Raw genomic sequence first — 17,284 nt, forward strand, 5'->3', positions numbered from 1 at the left:
CTCACTGCTCCCACCATGCAAGCATTAATGATTTGCAATTTTGCATATGTAGATGTGTGTTTATCTGTGCTATCCGGGCCGGGGAAAGAGAAAAGAAGACTATTAACAATCCGAAAGCTACCAATTTAAGCTCTATATCATCAGCGTCCTTAAATGACATTCTCTCTTTCCTTTCCTCACTGTGGTCAATCGCTGCACTCTGCGGTCGAATGTTTTTGTATTATAACACTAAACTGTATATTTAACCGTCATCCCAGGTAACAGATTTTCTTGCCGTTTCACAGAAGAAAGAGTCGGAACAACACGAGGGTGAATAAATTATGACAGGGTCACGTCTTAGCCAAAACGCCCCAAATGCACTAAAGATGACTCCCTCGACCTCTCCAATCTGTTTGTGTGTTTTCTGAGCACACATGCGTCAATGTTCCGACTTTGAAACTATATCCAGCACGCCACAACCCTGCCCAAAGTGTGTTTACTGCTGAGCTTGTTGTGTGTTTGCTTTGTGTTGCGTGTCTGAGCAAGAGCGTAAAGGGATCTCCCAGAAGCCCTTGGGTACTGTCAGACTTTGAGTGACAGCAGAGAGCTGCAGGATTAAGGCTGGCCGAGCATAAACAAACCCCGAGGTTTCATCTGCCAGGACCACTCGCACACGCTTTATGACTATTTATGGTCCTGAATGAGACTCGGACAATATTTGAGCAGAACCTTTGAACTTCTAAGGTTCTGATGGTTCAGGAATCAAAGAGGCTCTGATGCATTACGAGTGTTGGTGGTCATGCTACATGACACACACTTTTAGTTAGTTTTTGAGAGTAGTACTCTGACTATTTGAATTAGTTTTATATCTGTCTGCTACTTATATAATACAATGAAAAGCTCATAGTTTATTGAACCTGATCTGTTGCTGTCCAGATGTTCATTATCACATGTTAGCTGGTAATGCAGGTTGCCCAAGGACATCCCAGCTAACAAAAATGCTAATGTTTTAATTTGTTCTGTGAATTTGTTTTTAAATGTTGCGAAAAAAATTTTCTTGGTTATGCAAACATTAGAGAAAACACTAAGGGAATATTCCATTTTATTATTTCGCAAACATGGTAACGTTACTTTAATATATATATATATATATATATATATATATATATATATATATATATTAGCATAGATCTTAACTTAAATGGTTATGTAAATCAGGAATGCTTAAGAATACAGGCCTAATCTTGGGCTTTTTTTAAAAGTAGACATTCAACTGAAAATTGTGATAATTATTTCACTGAAATAAGTTAAATGAGCTTCAAAAATGGAAAGTGTAAAAACGTTATAAAGTTTTAATTTACTGTAAATGTAAAACAAATGTACTGAACAAATTTTATTTTTACAAAATATACATATACACACACACACATATATACACTCACCGGCCACTTTATTAGGTACCCCATGCTAGTAACGGGTTGGACCCCCTTTTGCCTTCAGAACTGCCTCAATTCTTCGTGGCATAGATTCAACAAGGTGCTGGAAGCATTCCTCAGGGAGTTTGGTCCATATTGACATGATGGCATCACACAGTTGCCGCAGATTTGTCGGCTGCACATCCATGATGCGAATCTCCCGTTCCACCACATCCCAAAGATGCTCTATTGGGTTGAGATCTGGTGACTGTGGAGGCCATTTTAGTACAGTGAACTCATTGTCATGTTCAAGAAACCAATTTGAAATGATTAGAGCTTTGTGACATGGTGGAAGTAGCCATCAGAGGATGGGTACATGGTGGCCATAAAGGGATGGACATGGTCAGAAACAATGCTCAGGTAGGCCGTGGCATTTAAACGATGCCCAATTGGCACTAAGGGGCCTAAAGTGTGCCAGGAAAACATCCCCCACACCATTACACCACCACCACCAGCCTGCACAGTGGTAACAAGGCATGATGGTTCCATGTTCTCATTCTGTTTACGCCAAATTCTGACTCTAACATCTGAATGTCTCAACAGAAATCGAGACTCATCAGACCAGGCAACATTTTTCCAGTCTTCAACTGTTCAATTTTGGTGAGCTCTTGCAAATTGTAGCCTCTTTTTCCTATTTGTAATGGAGATGAGTGGTACCCGGTGGAGTCTTCTGCTGTTGTAGCCCATCCGCCTCAAGGTTGTGCGTGTTGTGGCTTCACAAATGCTTTGCTGCATACCTCGGTTGTAACGAGTGGTTATTTCAGTCACTGTTGCCCTTCTATCAGCTCGAACCAGTCTGGCCATTCTCCTCTGACCTCTGGCATCAACAAGGCATTTCCGCCCACAGAACTGCCGCTCACTGGATGTTTTTTCTTTTTCGGACCATTCTCTGTAAACCCTAGAGATGGTTGTGCGTGAAAATCCCAGTAGATTAGCAGTTTCTGAAATACTCAGACCAGCCCTTCTGGCACCAACAATCATGCCACGTTCAAAGTCACTCAAATCACCTTTCTTCCCCATACTGATGCTCGGTTTGAACTGCAGGAGATTGTCTTGACCATGTCTACATGCCTAAATGCACTGAGTTGCCGCCATGTGATTGGCTGCTTAGAAATGAAGTGTTAACGAGCAGTTGGACAGGTGTACCTAATAAAGTGGCCGGTGAGTGTATATATATATATATATATATATATATATATACTGTATATATATTGCTAAGTTGATATCACAAAAAATAGGCTAAGCCCACTAAAGAACCGTTTCTATTGTAACTCAGTGTCCGATTTCACAGTATGAATTTTGAAAGTTTGAGCGTTCGAATTATATACCTAACTTATGATGATTACTAAAATATGTGAATGGGGAAAAAAGGCAATAAAAAAGCATGCCAAGTGTCCCTCTATACCTGGACACTAACAGTTAACAGGCTATATTAATTCTTATTAATACTTAAAATTATTATACTTTATTAATTCTTTCATATAATAATTTCTGTGTTGTTTTTTCTTTTTTGAGTTATAATGCAGTCATCCTGTAAGCATTATATATATAGTGGCTATAAACATGCACACACACTGATCTGGTCAGTTTATCCTAAATTAAACGGGTGGAAACCCCTGTGGGTGTAACGGTGAAACGTTAGCGTCCCTCCTCTCCTCTGTGTCTTCACCTCTCCTCTCTCATTCCCCGCTTTTGTCCTCTTTAAAGTGGTCGGTGGGGTGTTAATAATTTGTTTCTCTCCCTTCTTTTTCATCCTTCTTCACTCGCACTCTCTCATCTTCCTTAAGAGAGCGGGATGGGGTCCTTTAAGGGTGCCGCCCTCCCTGTTCTTCTCTCTCTTTCATGCTTTCTTTCTCTCCCTACCTCGTTTCTATCCTTTTTCATGCTTGGCGGCCCCGGTCCCACCCTTTCAATTTGGGCGCACCGCAGTGACTTTCTCAGAGCGGCTCAACTGGAACTGTTGCTATCTTTGGAATCTCCCTGTGTGTGTGTAAGAGATTACAGTGAAAGTTCATATGTAAGTACCCAGCTAACAAAAATATGTTCTAAGAATATTTTGCTTAATGTTGCCGTTAAGTTCTCTGAACGTTCAAAAAGTCCAGTTTTTTTTAAATGTTTTAAAAACTTTTTTTTTTGTTCTGTGAACATTAAGGAAACATTCCATTTTAGAATTCTGAAAGCATTTTGGCAGTGTTACATTTGAATGTTGTCTGAACATTCTAAAACAAGACGTCATTTAAAAATGAATGTTAACATGTCAACTAAAGCGTTTCAGAAAAAAAAACGTATAAAAAAGCATATATAACGTTTTTGTGCTAATGTTTTGAGAACATGATTACATGCTATACTTTTGAGCGAATGTTCTATTAACGTTACTGGAAGAATGTTTGGCCCTGTCCCAAATGGCACACTCTGGACTTGTGGACTTCCTCAGAGTCCACACTTCGGTGACGTCATGTAGTGCAGACCTATAGGGCCCTTAGTGCGAGTCCGCGAGGGCGCATTGAGAGGTATTTTTGGGACAGACTCGATCGTCACGCCGGAAACAGGAAGACGGTCTGATTGTTGTTATGGACAGGAGCTACAGGTTCGGGGAAATATGCTGCCTATTGTTGTTGTGTTTACATATGACTCAGTAAAGCCCTGATATTCTGTTCTATTTATTTAATGAATCATAATGCGATCGTATTATTCAGCTCGCTATTATTAGCCTATGTTTGAGACATCAACCACTGGTCGATGATCATAATGTTTGTATAAACTTGTCATAAAAACCGTAATGATAATTACACTTAAATATTTTCTTCTCAGCCATGTTAACAATTGTCCATGAGCGAAATCTCCTCCCATCCGTTGTTTGATTGGGCTTTCGCAAGGATTCCTGGGTAGTTAAAGTGCGTGGAGCCTGCATCTATGCGAGCTTCGCGGAAGACCGCTTCAAGGGTACACAGGGGGCGCTGCTGAGCACACTTCAGAGCGTTAAAATGCTAAATGGGACGGCCTACGGACTCGTAGACTCGGCGAGCACGCGCGATTTAAGTCTACGAGACCGAAAGTCCGCATGAAGTGCGCCATTTGGGACAGGGCCTTTGTTGATAACTTTGAGAGAATATTGGCAGAACGTGTGCTAAACGTTTCCTGTTAGCTGGATATTAGTCTCAGCCTCAGAGGTCACTCCCACGGACCGTTGGCTGAACGTCTAAAACATATGGCACACTAAGTGATGTTGGGTCACATCACTTCTTGTTGACGTTCGAAGTATTGTCAAACAAAACGGAGGCTAGCTAGACCCTCCCTCCTCCTCATCCGCGCACTAACCCCCCAAAACCTTCTTGTTGTTCATTGGCTGGAACACAGTTTGTTATGTTTCGTGGTGCGGGTTGGCCCAGTTTGTTTTTGTTGCCGTTTGTCTACAGAGACAGCGTTTTTTTACAGTGTGTTCAGGGGACAGGCAGCAAGCGGATAGTGAGGAGACGTTTGCTGTATGTGACAAAAAAATTTTTTGGCCTAAAAAACGTGTGACATCGCTTAGAGCACCTTTAATTGGAAAACAATTCAGGATATTCCAAGCTGTCATCTGATTGGTTAAATTCTTCAGGATGTCCAGGAGATGTGTGTGTGTGTGTGTCGTTCTTTAACGTTCCGCCTGGAAACAAAGCCGTCGTGACGCCAAACCCCCTCGTAGAAGAACGCCGTGTGTTTACAAGTGGGACAATGAGCACTAACAAGGATCAACTAAATGCTAGATTTTCAAAGGTATGTAAAGTTTGCGGCTCCAGTAAACTTGCATAACGTTCTTGAATGAATCATTTATTAGATGCACGCCAGTCTGTTATTGTAGGGACTCGACTTTACATTTTCACAAAAAAATTTTATGGTCGTAAGAATTGTAAGGTAAAAAGGTTCTAGCGGGAAACTGGCTAATAGTTAGCATGAAGAATCAATACTGTGAATCTTGAGTCAATCAGGCTGCATTTAACTTCTCAGCACTCTTCTATGCCCTTCCCTCGCTAACTTCCCTCCGTCTCGTTCACTCGGATGTACGTCATTGCTTGCGTTGCACGAGTGCCCACTACTGGCAGAACCCTTGCAGTGTTTAAATGGATCGCCCTGAGCCCTTGATCACTTGAATCTGCCATGAAGCCATGCTGTTGTCTTCTCCGCATAACTCTTCTAAACTGCTTAATTGACTTGCCTTACAGCTTTTTTCCCTCCATCGTTTGAATCATGTGTGAAAAGTGTGTTGAAAAAGTGAACGCACTTCAATATGGCGGCAGGGTTCGAGTGAGGAGAAGAAGCTCGCAAGTGTACGGCCTCGTCCGAAATCGCATACTCTCTTGAGTCTGTACTTATTTTGAATAAGTAATTATTACTTCACGACCACTAAAATAGTATGTCCTGTAGTATGAGTGCATGTAGTATGAATGTAATCTGGACGTACTACATTCACCATGCTGTCATCATGATCATGTGACCTTCCAGCATCAGTTGCGTCGCTTCACTGTCATTCATAAATCCTCTCCTGTGGCCTCAAGGGATAGTAAAGAGTCCATTATATGCACACTTCAGAATCTCATCGGAAGTCGTAGGTCACCCGTGTACTTTTTGCATATGAGTATGTGATACTTTATATCGGGCATACTTTTGTCACATACTGTTTTTCGCCTACAAGTAGGGAAGTGTGCGATTTCGGATGCAGCCTATAAAAGTTAAAGATACAGTATGTAATTATTGTCCCTAGAGGTCGCATACAAAACAAAGGCGTAGCTTCATGACAGGGAATGATGGGAGTTGTCGTCTTCACCTCCTCTGCCGATAGAAATCAATCCGATGGGACTCGCAAATCATGTTCATGGAAGAGGTAATGAAATAAAGTGTAAACATTTGGGATAATATAAGTACGCAAGTGAACAAAGTATATAACACTGTGCTAGTGGTTTTTGGAAGTATGAATGAGCATTGCATTACATGACATTACAACTGCAGAAATTTGTGGACAGGAATTTCAAAACAGTGCTATCTTAATATAATAAACATAAATAGACGTTGTATTTATCTAGCGGCTTTAAGCTTCTCAAGATTCTTTACAGAATTATATTAAACTACCTTAAAAAAAATCTTGCTGAATCTTGTATACAGTATATATTAAATTATTTTGATTAAAGTATTGTAAAAACATAAGTTGCCATGATTTACTGATTATTATATCATATCTTTTTTTTAGAAAATGGGTTAAAAATGGACCCATGCAAATATAGGCCGCAAATTCTAAACTCCAATCATGCTTGTGTTGCTCTGGTAGTGTTTCTGATGATAGTGGATATTAGTTTTGGTGAGTGCTGTACAAATGTTTGGCTTCAGTAATCAGAGCAGGTGAAGAGCACAGTGAGAGCGCTCGCAATAACGTTTGTGCAAAAGCTGCCGCTCTAAGTAGAAAACAGGCTTAAACTACAGCTAATACAAGCAACAATGAAAACAACCGTCCCAGCTGGAGCTGATTGAAGTCCCTGTCTCTTTTCTTTCTGTCGCTCTCTTTTTCTCCCAAGCCTTCTATCCGCTAAGATGATTTCACGCTAAAGATCAGCCATTTGACAACACACACTTTAATTAGATATGTGTGGAAGAGGAAAGACACACACACACACACACACACACACACACACACACACACACCAGAGGAAGCGACAATGTCACAAAACTGATCAAGTTAAAATACGGCCCATCTGACACTTCACTCTTTAAAATCAAGGTTATTTATTGGCATCTGTCGTTCCATTTTTACCACCTTTAACGTGCAGTGAATCTTTCCATTCCACAAGAAGCATTTATAGTGGAAAAAGGGGTCTTCAGATTATTAAAATGTTCTTCACGCTAAGAATTTTTTTATTTTTTTTTAGAACTGTTCACTGAAAGTACTTTGGGGATCCTAAAATGGTTCCTCAATGGCATTGCTGCAAAAACCTTTATTTTTAAGAGTGAATTGTTTTGTTGTTGTTGCTTGCTCAATTTAACCTGATTAAAATGTTACACAATTCTTGAACTTCAACATAATTGCATTGCATTACATTTGTAAAACAGAAGCTTAATTAATCAATTTGCATTGTCACCAAGGTTTTGATGAGTCCCTGCTGGTAGGTTGTAAGTACACCATTTGCTAAAACTGGGTGGGGAATTTCAAATCATCCTTTTTTGACATTTAGTGCTATTTTTGTGCAAAATAAGAATGTTTGTTTTGTTTTTATGAAGCACCTGTCAAGGTCATAAAGCCTATTTGTAGGACCATTAAATAGTTTTTTTTGCATTGTGACATTATTTTCAAGTACTTTGCATTCATGAATCTCTGTGCCCCAGCTAAAAAACAATATGCTCTAAGAACATTCTGTTAATATTCCTATTCTGAATGTTCTCTGAGCGTTCAAAACATCCAGTTTTTTTTTAAATAATTGGAAAAAAAATCCGTCAATGGCGAGAAATAGTTCAGGAAACATTGTATTTTATAATTTTGCAAACATTATAGGAACGTTACTTTTGAATGTCATCTGAACATTGTTACAAGTAGTAACATTTAAAAAATTACGAACATTCAACTTAAAGGGTTAGTTCTACCAGAAAGACTCGGGAAAATAATATTGGAACAATAAACCATTTATTAGCAGCCCAGCAAGCAATATATGCAATAGAGTTCTTTGGCGTAGGCCCCGTCCGTAACTCGCGATCCGAGGGTACGGATTCTGCATTTCCTGCCTGAAGATGAAGGCAGGGGCGCAGCCGACCCCCCGTGAGGTATAGGAAGGGACCATCCTGGTGGTGGTGGGGAGGATGGATGGAAGGAACCAACTTGGTGGTGGGGAGGGTGGAGGTGAATGTAAGCGTCAGCATCTGCGAACTCAGACATGTGTAAGTACCCATCTTTTATACCACAATGTTAGACGCAATTGGATAGATGAGAAGGTAATGAATGACGTAACAATTGAGTCTTCCCGGCAGAACTTGCGCTAAAGCTTTCATTTCACCCAAAAACTCTGTCAGTAATTACTCACCCTCATGTTGTTCCAACCCCGTAAGACTTTCGTTCATCTTCGGAACACAAATTAAGATATTTTTGATGAAATCTGAGAGCTGGATCACTCCTCCATAGGCTTAGTATGTAATTGAAACTTGCCCGCCAAGAAAAGTTATTTAAAGGTGCTATATGTTTTTTTAGCGGCCTCTATGGGTGATGTTTCAGATTGCAACCAATTTTTACAAGAGCGCTCGTGCTCTTGCGCGTGCTCGAACACAAGAGCGAGCACTCATGGTACCGGCCGGCCACACTGAGACTTTCAACACACCGGAGAAAGCATCACACAACATGCTGGAAACTCATGTAAACTCCCACTGCAACGTTACAATAATAGGCTACTTTTAGCAGCTTGACGTTGAACTAATGCTCCATGCTCGTACCATGATAACGTTACATTGACTGCATTTAGCCGACATGTGGTGTTAGCATAATAGGGCATTTCACTAACTATTCGTGTATCTTTCACAATCAGCAATGTCAACATAGGTGAATATATAATATGATAACGAAAACGGTTAGTGAACTAGACTGAACAATTTCAGTGTAACAGTAAGATCGTAGGAAGTAACATTACTGTACTGAACGTGTCTGGAAATGTGTATTATAAACAATATGATAGTAGTGGGATGAGTAACGTTAGACAGTAGATCTAGTACATAAAATAAAAGTTACATCCTAAAGCACCTACTTTTTGTTATCCTGGAACAGTCCTTTGTATTCATTTCATGTCTCATGTATGTTGTAGTTTACCTTGCTATTTCATTACAGTTTACCATTATTTATTTCAGCATATCTGAAAACTTGTAATTTATCACAATAAAAATACTATAGCGGAGGTCTCTCCATAATTCAAACGCTCTGCCGATGTTGATCCGTGTTTTCGTCCTAAGTCGATCCGATTCACGTTTGGCCTGACGAGCTTCAGCAGATACATTTTTGTTTTGTTTTTTATATTTATGTGGAGTTTGTGTTGGAGTGTGTGTTGTGCTGGAGGCAGGTCGTTTTTGGGTGTTATCAGACTCCATGTCGTCAGCTGCAGTGCCGTCGCATAGACTGTATATAAAAAGGAGAGAGGCTCGGGAGCGCGCTTGCACGTCACATCCGATGGATTTCGCAGAAAATCCGACCCGGAGACTTCACATAGAAATAGGAATACTGGCCTTCAGAGGTAATAGCAAAACCCGACAAGTGGATCATTGTAATGTGTGATTACAGCCCCTTCACACACAGGCAATAAAAAAAGGATTCATTTTAGAAGAAAAGTTTCATATAGCACCTTTAAGACATCGTTAAAATAGTCTGAGCGACTACAGTGGCTCAATCTTAAAGGTATAGCGGAGGATTTTCTTTTTCCGGGTGGGTAGTCTATACTATTGGTCCACCTAAGTGTCAATCATTCTGGTGATATGTTTACGTAAGGCCGTCGTTCGTGCTCGTCCCTATGTAGTTTTCGCTTTCTGCGCATGCGCACTTTCACGTGTATTATGTGTGATGAGTTACGGTTTCAGCCATACCTTTGAAAATGGCTGAGGGTCGAAAGAGAAAAAATGTATACGAAGTGTATGATAAGAAGAGAAAGGCCGCAGAATATAGAAACAAGACCAGAGTGATTTTGGGTGAATATTTGACACGCTGGCGTGCGCTAAAAGCACAGGTTGGCATCAGGTTGGCACCACTGATGCCGCAGTCGCGAAGTTGGGCGGGACTAGACAGGTAAAGTTTGTCATGCTATTTGGAGAAATCCATTTAAAATCACTGCTAGTAAAAGTTTAATAGGCGTTCCCTCTCGGGAGCAAATAGAGTGTTGCGCATGTGCATTTTTTAAAAAATTGGAGAGGGCGGGTCTTCTCTAAAATTCGGAAAGATCCTCCGCTATACCTTTAAGTTTATCAAGCGATGAGATTACTTTTTGTGCGCAAAAAAAACAAACAAAAATAACGACTTTATTCAACTATTAATTTCCTTCTCTGTGGGCCTCGAGATTTCACGTAGTGTAACAGCGCAGCGCTTCTGTGTTGGAGGTCACACGCATCACACACATGACCAGCGTCAGCCAATAGCTGGGTTTCAGTCACGTGATTATGATGACGCGCGAAATTCAGATGGAGGGCAGGGAGTGAAGAGCGCAATGGACGAGATGGAGGAAAGTCCGTACTGTACTACTTTACACGCTATTACAAGAGAAAGAAATAAACAAAAAATCAAACATATGTTGGACGTGATCCTTACGTTATGAAGAGGAGCGATTTTTCAACTGAATTTAAAGATTTTCCTGCCATCGAGGTGGTAGATATCAGCAACTACCTCGTCTTACAGACATACTTTGACTTTACAAAGTTCGGAAACGTTACACAAACATAGCCACTTAAGTTGCATTAACTCACCTTTGACGAAGTGATCACTGCACACACGGGTATTTTCCCATTCGGCTCCTCCGGACCGCAGGCGTAGGTTTGCAAGCCGTTTTTCCGGAGTTTTTCTGTCAATTTCTTGCATTTTCCCCCCTTATGAACAACAACTTTTGGTACACGATAAAAACTCATCGTGGTTTGATCGATTTAAGAAACCATAAACGACGCAAAACATAGGCATTTTGAGTTTGTTATAGTGCTTTCTAAATACAGCAAATCACTTCCTGCCCTCCATTTGCATTTCGCGCCATGGCAACGCAGTGGCGTGACGTCATATGAAAACAAGCTATAGTGAGCCTGCGTGTGACGTACAACACAGAAGCGCTGCGCTGTTACACTACGTTAACCAACTCGAGGAATGAATAGGACTTGTGCACAACATGTATAAACAATGTTTTTGTGAACCTTATTAAAGACCAGATAACTTTGATCAAGCATTCTATTAATGTTACTCTAAATAGTTTGAGAGAACCATGTCAGAACATTAGCTAAAGGTCTGAGAACATTCACTGTTGGCTGGATATTGTTGGTCAGTGGAATAATCGAGGCTTTTTTAAAGGGATTTGAGTCAAAAACATTGGGGGTATAAGTCTTATCACTCTCACGCTCCTGATCCAGCCTGTACTATAGGATATATTACTTCTCTATCAGTCTATCTGACCATTAGAAAGAAAGAGCAGAGCCTCAATACCAGCCTAAGAAATGAGCATCAGAAGGATTAAAATGCGATCGATCCTGCTGGATGCTCAAACAAAACGATTACACAACAATCTCTTGAGTTAACGATCGTTTGAACAGTAATCTGGATTACGGCCCTCATGAGTCTTGTATTGTGGTGTGCGGATACGCTTTAATCTCATTCAGACCGAGAAGGGAGATGAATCTGATCGGTTGCAGTTGTCTGGAGGAACAATGAAAGATTTGGTGGCACAAATCTTGCAATTTGATTAACATCGCCTGATAATATCTCTCCTGAAATGGCAGAGGCGTTATCGCACGTTTGACTTGAGACAAACTGGCTGTGTGTGAAATAAATCACTGAGAAGCTGCACGTATACCGTGATATTTCAATGGGTCATATCAATTTTTGAATACACTAATATTAAAATTCTGGCTGATAATGATAAGCCGTTAATTATGTTTATGTTATGGCCGATGCTAAATTTCTTTACAATTTTGTCAAAATAAATGTAACACTAAATACTAAAATCAATTGTTGTAATTGTCATAATAATTATTATTAAATTAAGGTTAATATTTCTTTTTGAATAAAGTCTCTTCTGCTCACCAATGCTGCATTTGTTTGATCAAAAATACAGGAAAAACTGTAATATTGTGAAATATTATTATAATTTAAAATAACACTTTTCTATTTGAATATATTTTTAAATTTCTAGCTGAATTTTCAGCAACATTACTCCAGTCTTCAGTGTCAAATGATCCTTCAGAAATCATTCTAATATGATGATTTGCTGCTCAATAAACATTTCTGATTGTTATTAATGTTGAAAACACTTCTGTGTCTGTGTGTCTGTGTGTGTGTGTGTGTGTGTGTGTGTGTGTGTGTGTGTGTGTGTGTGTGTGTGTGTGTGTGTGTGTGTGTGTGTGTGTGTGTGTGTGTGTGTGTGTGTGTGTGTGTGTGTGTGTGTGTGTGTGTGTGTGTGTGTGTGTGTGTGTGTGTCAATCATTATGAATTCAGAAGTGACTTCTGTACTCTGGTTCACATTCAGAACAAGAAATAGGAGTCACTCCTAAAGCTTTACAATGTGTTTGAGGCCTTTGAGACTGGGTTGTTTTGCTTGTTAGACTGAACACTTGAGTGCGTTTGCACGACAAAAAAAAGAAAGAAAAAAGACATCCAACCCCAATTTGCGTCACACTAATTTCCATTCTAGAGTTACAGTTCCTCTCTCTCTCTCTCTCTCTCTCTCTCTCTCTCTCTCTCTCTCTCTCTCTCTCTCTCTCTCTCTCTCTCTCTCTCTCTCACTCGCTCTGCAGGCCCTGAGGGAGGGTGAGGAGAAGAAAGGAGACATGAAGGAGATAAAGAAAAGGCTGATGAGGAGGGCAGGAAAACAAGCGCACAACCGCACCCGGTGGCACAGGATTCCCAGAGCGGACAGAGCGGCGCCAGTGTGTGTGTGTGTGTGTGAGAGCAAGTGTTTAGAAGCCCCAGCATCCTAGTGGCCGATCAAGTGTCTCTTTCTTAAAAATAATGGCAGATAAGACAGCTCGTAGGGTAAGTGTGTGCGTGTGCATGTGTGTATTGTCATGTGTGCGCATTCATGCTAGCCCATGTAAAAATCCTTCTTTGGTACTGGAGCGCAGATCATGAGATCACCACGAACTATTCAGTATTGCCAGAAGCACACAAGATATCATCTATGTCTATAATTTTAATTTTAATTTTAATTTCCTTTATTTAAACAGGAAAAGATTAAGAGCAATCGGGCCTGACTCAGCATAAAACTGATTTTCAGCAGGTTCCTGTTCTGCAGAACATGAATACCTCAAACACAACAGAACTCCAAGACCATACAATAACAAACACACAACAAGCACACAAACCACGACAGTAAACAAGCATATTGTTTATATTGTCTATAAACTAAAATGAAAGCACCTGTCATTGAACACAATCAGACACACATAGTGAATAAGATGAATTCTGCACTCTATGTTGACTTATAAACTTTATCTATAAAATAGCATTAGTAAAACATATACTTTAATATATTTAAAAGTGTGATTTATTCCTGTGATCAAAGCTGAATTGTCAGCATCATTACTCCAGTCTTCAGTATCACATGATCCTTCAGAAATCATTCTAATATGATGATTTGCTGCTCGAGAAACATTTCTGATTATTATCAATGTTGAAAAAGTTGAAAGAGTTTTTTCAGGAAAGCAATAAAGCCATAAACTTTATAAACATAATTCACGACAAAGGAATAACTTAACTTGTGGGATTTGTATATGGTGAACAAATAATTTAATCTAGTGACATTTTACTGTCACTTTTGATCAATTTAATGCGTCCTTGCTGAATAAAAGTATTAATTTCTTACTGACCCCAAATATTTGAAACTTAGTGTACAGTAATATTACATTACATTACATTATATTTTTTATTAGATATATCATGTAGACTTCAAACACGACTGCAATTGCATTTGGTGTCACTAGTGGCACAAAAACCCACTGCACCTTCCCAGCTAACAAAAATATGATCAAAAAAGAACGTTTTGGTTATGAAATTGTGATTCCTGAGTTTTCTCTGAACGTTCAAAGCGTCTAGTTTTTGGGTTATGTGAACGTTAAGGAAACATTTCATTTTATAATTCTGCAAACATTATGGGAACGTCACTTTTGAATGTTGTCTAGCGTTCTGAAACGAGTAGTAACATTTAGGAAATATTAGATGAGCGAGCAACTGTTTCAGAAAAAAAAATGTCCCATGAACGATGTATAAAATAATGTTTTTGTGCCAACATTTTGAGAACATTATTAAAGACTGGGTAACTTTGAACAAATGTTCTATTAACACTTTTGGAAGATTCTTTGCATATATCTTTGACAGAACACTGTTCTGAGAATGGTCCCTGTTGGGTTATTAACAGTAGTATTATGCTTTTCAGAAAATGTGACTTTTTTACACATTAACCTTTGTGCGCTGGGTTCATTGAGACGACAATATGTCTGCAAGAGCTGTTGTGTCTGATGCAGTATCGAAAACATCGAAAACAAAACCAGGAGCGATTGCTTCTGTGTTCCATGAGCGTCTCGTATCGGTTCATCATGGTCTACAATAATCCAGATGAAGATAGCAATCCCGTGTCTGTTGGTTAATCCCTGTCGGAATGTGTGTGAGTGTGTTGCCCGTATTAAGATACTGATCGCACATATTACCTTCCAATGAACTCTGAGTAATAGTGATGTAAAAGCAACATGTTAAACTAGAGTAAACATCGGTTTTATACCGTTTTTTTTTATACGGTATTAATAAAATTCTACCTATTCTTGAGACTGCAATGCCTACTAACTAGAGTATGCACCTGCACTATTAAAGTTACCATGAAATCAAAATAACTTCCCCCTCCCTCCTATCAACTCCCAATGGACAAAATCAAGTCCCGCCCAACATTTTTCTTCTTCAAGTAGCCATTTTACTTGAATATAGATCACAATAGGGAAGAAAAGTCTATCGCAACTTTCTTTTCTTGCCAACTTTAAAATAAATGTTCTTTACTGGGGCGGCAGGGGCGGCAGTGGCGGCAGGGGCGGCAGGGGCGGCAGTGGCTCAGTGGTTCATGTAGGTTGTCTACAAACCAGAAGGTTGGTGGTTCAATCCTCGGTTCCACCTGACGAACGAGGTGTCCATGAGCAAGACACCTAACCCCAGCTGCTCCCGCCAAGCTGGATGGCGCCTTGAATGGCTGACACCGCCGTCGGTGTATGATTGAGTGAGTGAATGGGTGAATGTGAGGCAAAAATGTAAAGCGCTTTGGTGGCCATTGGGTCTGTGAAAAGCCTATATAAATGCAGTCCATTTACCATTTACTGCCTTCTATGGTTATATAGGTTCGTTCACACCAAGAACGATAACTATATGAAGAAGCCTTATGAAGAACATTTGACATCCTTTCCACAAAGGCTTCCTTAAAGTGACAAAAGGGTTCTTTAGATTATTAAAATGTTCTTCACACACACAAAAAAATGGTTTCAGAAATGTTCTTTGAGGAACCAAAAATGGTTCTTCTATGGCGCCAATGGTGTTTATGGAGACATTTCGAGTAGAATGCCGCCTTAGAAATGAGCTGCCTATGTAGACAGTGAGATGTGTGTTTGCAACAAAGCTCGTTGTCGAGCAGCAGGACACAGCGGGGCTGAAGCATGAGAGCTGAAAAGGTGTGCAGTTCTGTGTAAGTTCAAGACACCGAGTGCCATCGGGTCACAGCACAAACAGCTCACGTCGAGCTCGTGGGGCAGCTTTGCACACTCACGCAGAGCTCGTGATAAACCCACCAATCACAGGGCTGATCGCAAGCTCTGGGTTCAAGTGTGTGTCAAGGAGAGAATGCCCACAGTTCTCCACTGTCCACACTCTGACCATAATAACACACATGGAGGAGCTTCAGAGGACCAGATCAATGGATTCCATTGGAATCAATCCAAAATTCAATTTTGTTGCATTTGAATGTCATAAACTGCTTTGCAAATATGTCTTAATCATGAGAATGATCAGCTTTACAGGATTAGGAATCCAGAAATTGTTTTCACCTTTGTGCGTTTTTTTTTCTTCATAATACACAAAAGAAGGTGCTTTAAAGGGTTAGTTCACCCAAAAATGAAAAGTATGTCATTAATGACTCACCCTCATGTCGTCCCAAGCCCGTCAGACCTCCGTTCATCTTCGGGACACAGTTTAAGATATTTTAGATTTAGTCCGAGAGCTTTCTGTCCCTCCATTGAAAATGTATGTACGGTGTACTGTCCTTGTCCAGAAAGGAAATAAAGACATCATCAAAGTAGTCCATGTGACATCAGTGGGTTAGTTCGAATGTTTTGAAGCATCGAAAATACATTTTGGTCCAAAAATAACAAAAACTACGACTTTATTCAGCATTGTGTTGTCTTCCGGTTCTGTTGTGGATCCGCGTTCAGTGACGCCGCTGACGTGTATCTGGTGTGTCCGTGTATTCGGGTTCAAATAAATATGGCTGGGCAAAAAAATGCAAGTCTTCCTCTGTGTTGAAATCCTTAGACATGTGTGCGAAGATTGTTTTGTTTATAGCATGCGTCTCCCTCAGACTGTAAACAAAGCTCGGGCGCACCAGATACACGTCAGCAGCGTCTTACGTCAGCAGCGGCACTGAACGCGGATCCACAACAGAACCGGAAGACAATACAATGCTGAATAAAGTCGTAGTTTTTGCTATTTTTGGACAAAAATGTATTTTCGATGCTTCAAAACATTCTAACTAACCCACTGATGTCACATGGACTACTTTGATGATGTCTTTATTTCCTTTCTGGACAAGGACAGTACACCGTACATACATTTTCAATGGAGGGAGAGAAAGCTCTCGGACTAAATCTAAAATATCTTAAACTGTGTCCCGAAGATGAACGGAGGTCTTACGGGCTTGGAACGACATGATGGTGAGTCATTAATGACATCATTTTCATTTTTGGGTGAACTAACCATTTAAAGAAGGTTTATGAATAACTCAAATTTCAGTCTGCTAAAGCATCATCTGGTGTCAGAAGAGTTTGATTACAAGTTTGATAAAACCATCAAAATATGAGGAAAATATTTTATATTTTAAAAAATGTTAAATATGAGGGAAGTACAAAAT

This window comes from Rhinichthys klamathensis, unplaced genomic scaffold, assembly GCF_029890125.1.
Source record: "Rhinichthys klamathensis goyatoka isolate OS25496 unplaced genomic scaffold, OSU_Roscu_1.1 h1tg000107l_1, whole genome shotgun sequence".
Classification (NCBI taxonomy): Eukaryota; Metazoa; Chordata; class Actinopteri; order Cypriniformes; family Leuciscidae; genus Rhinichthys; species Rhinichthys klamathensis.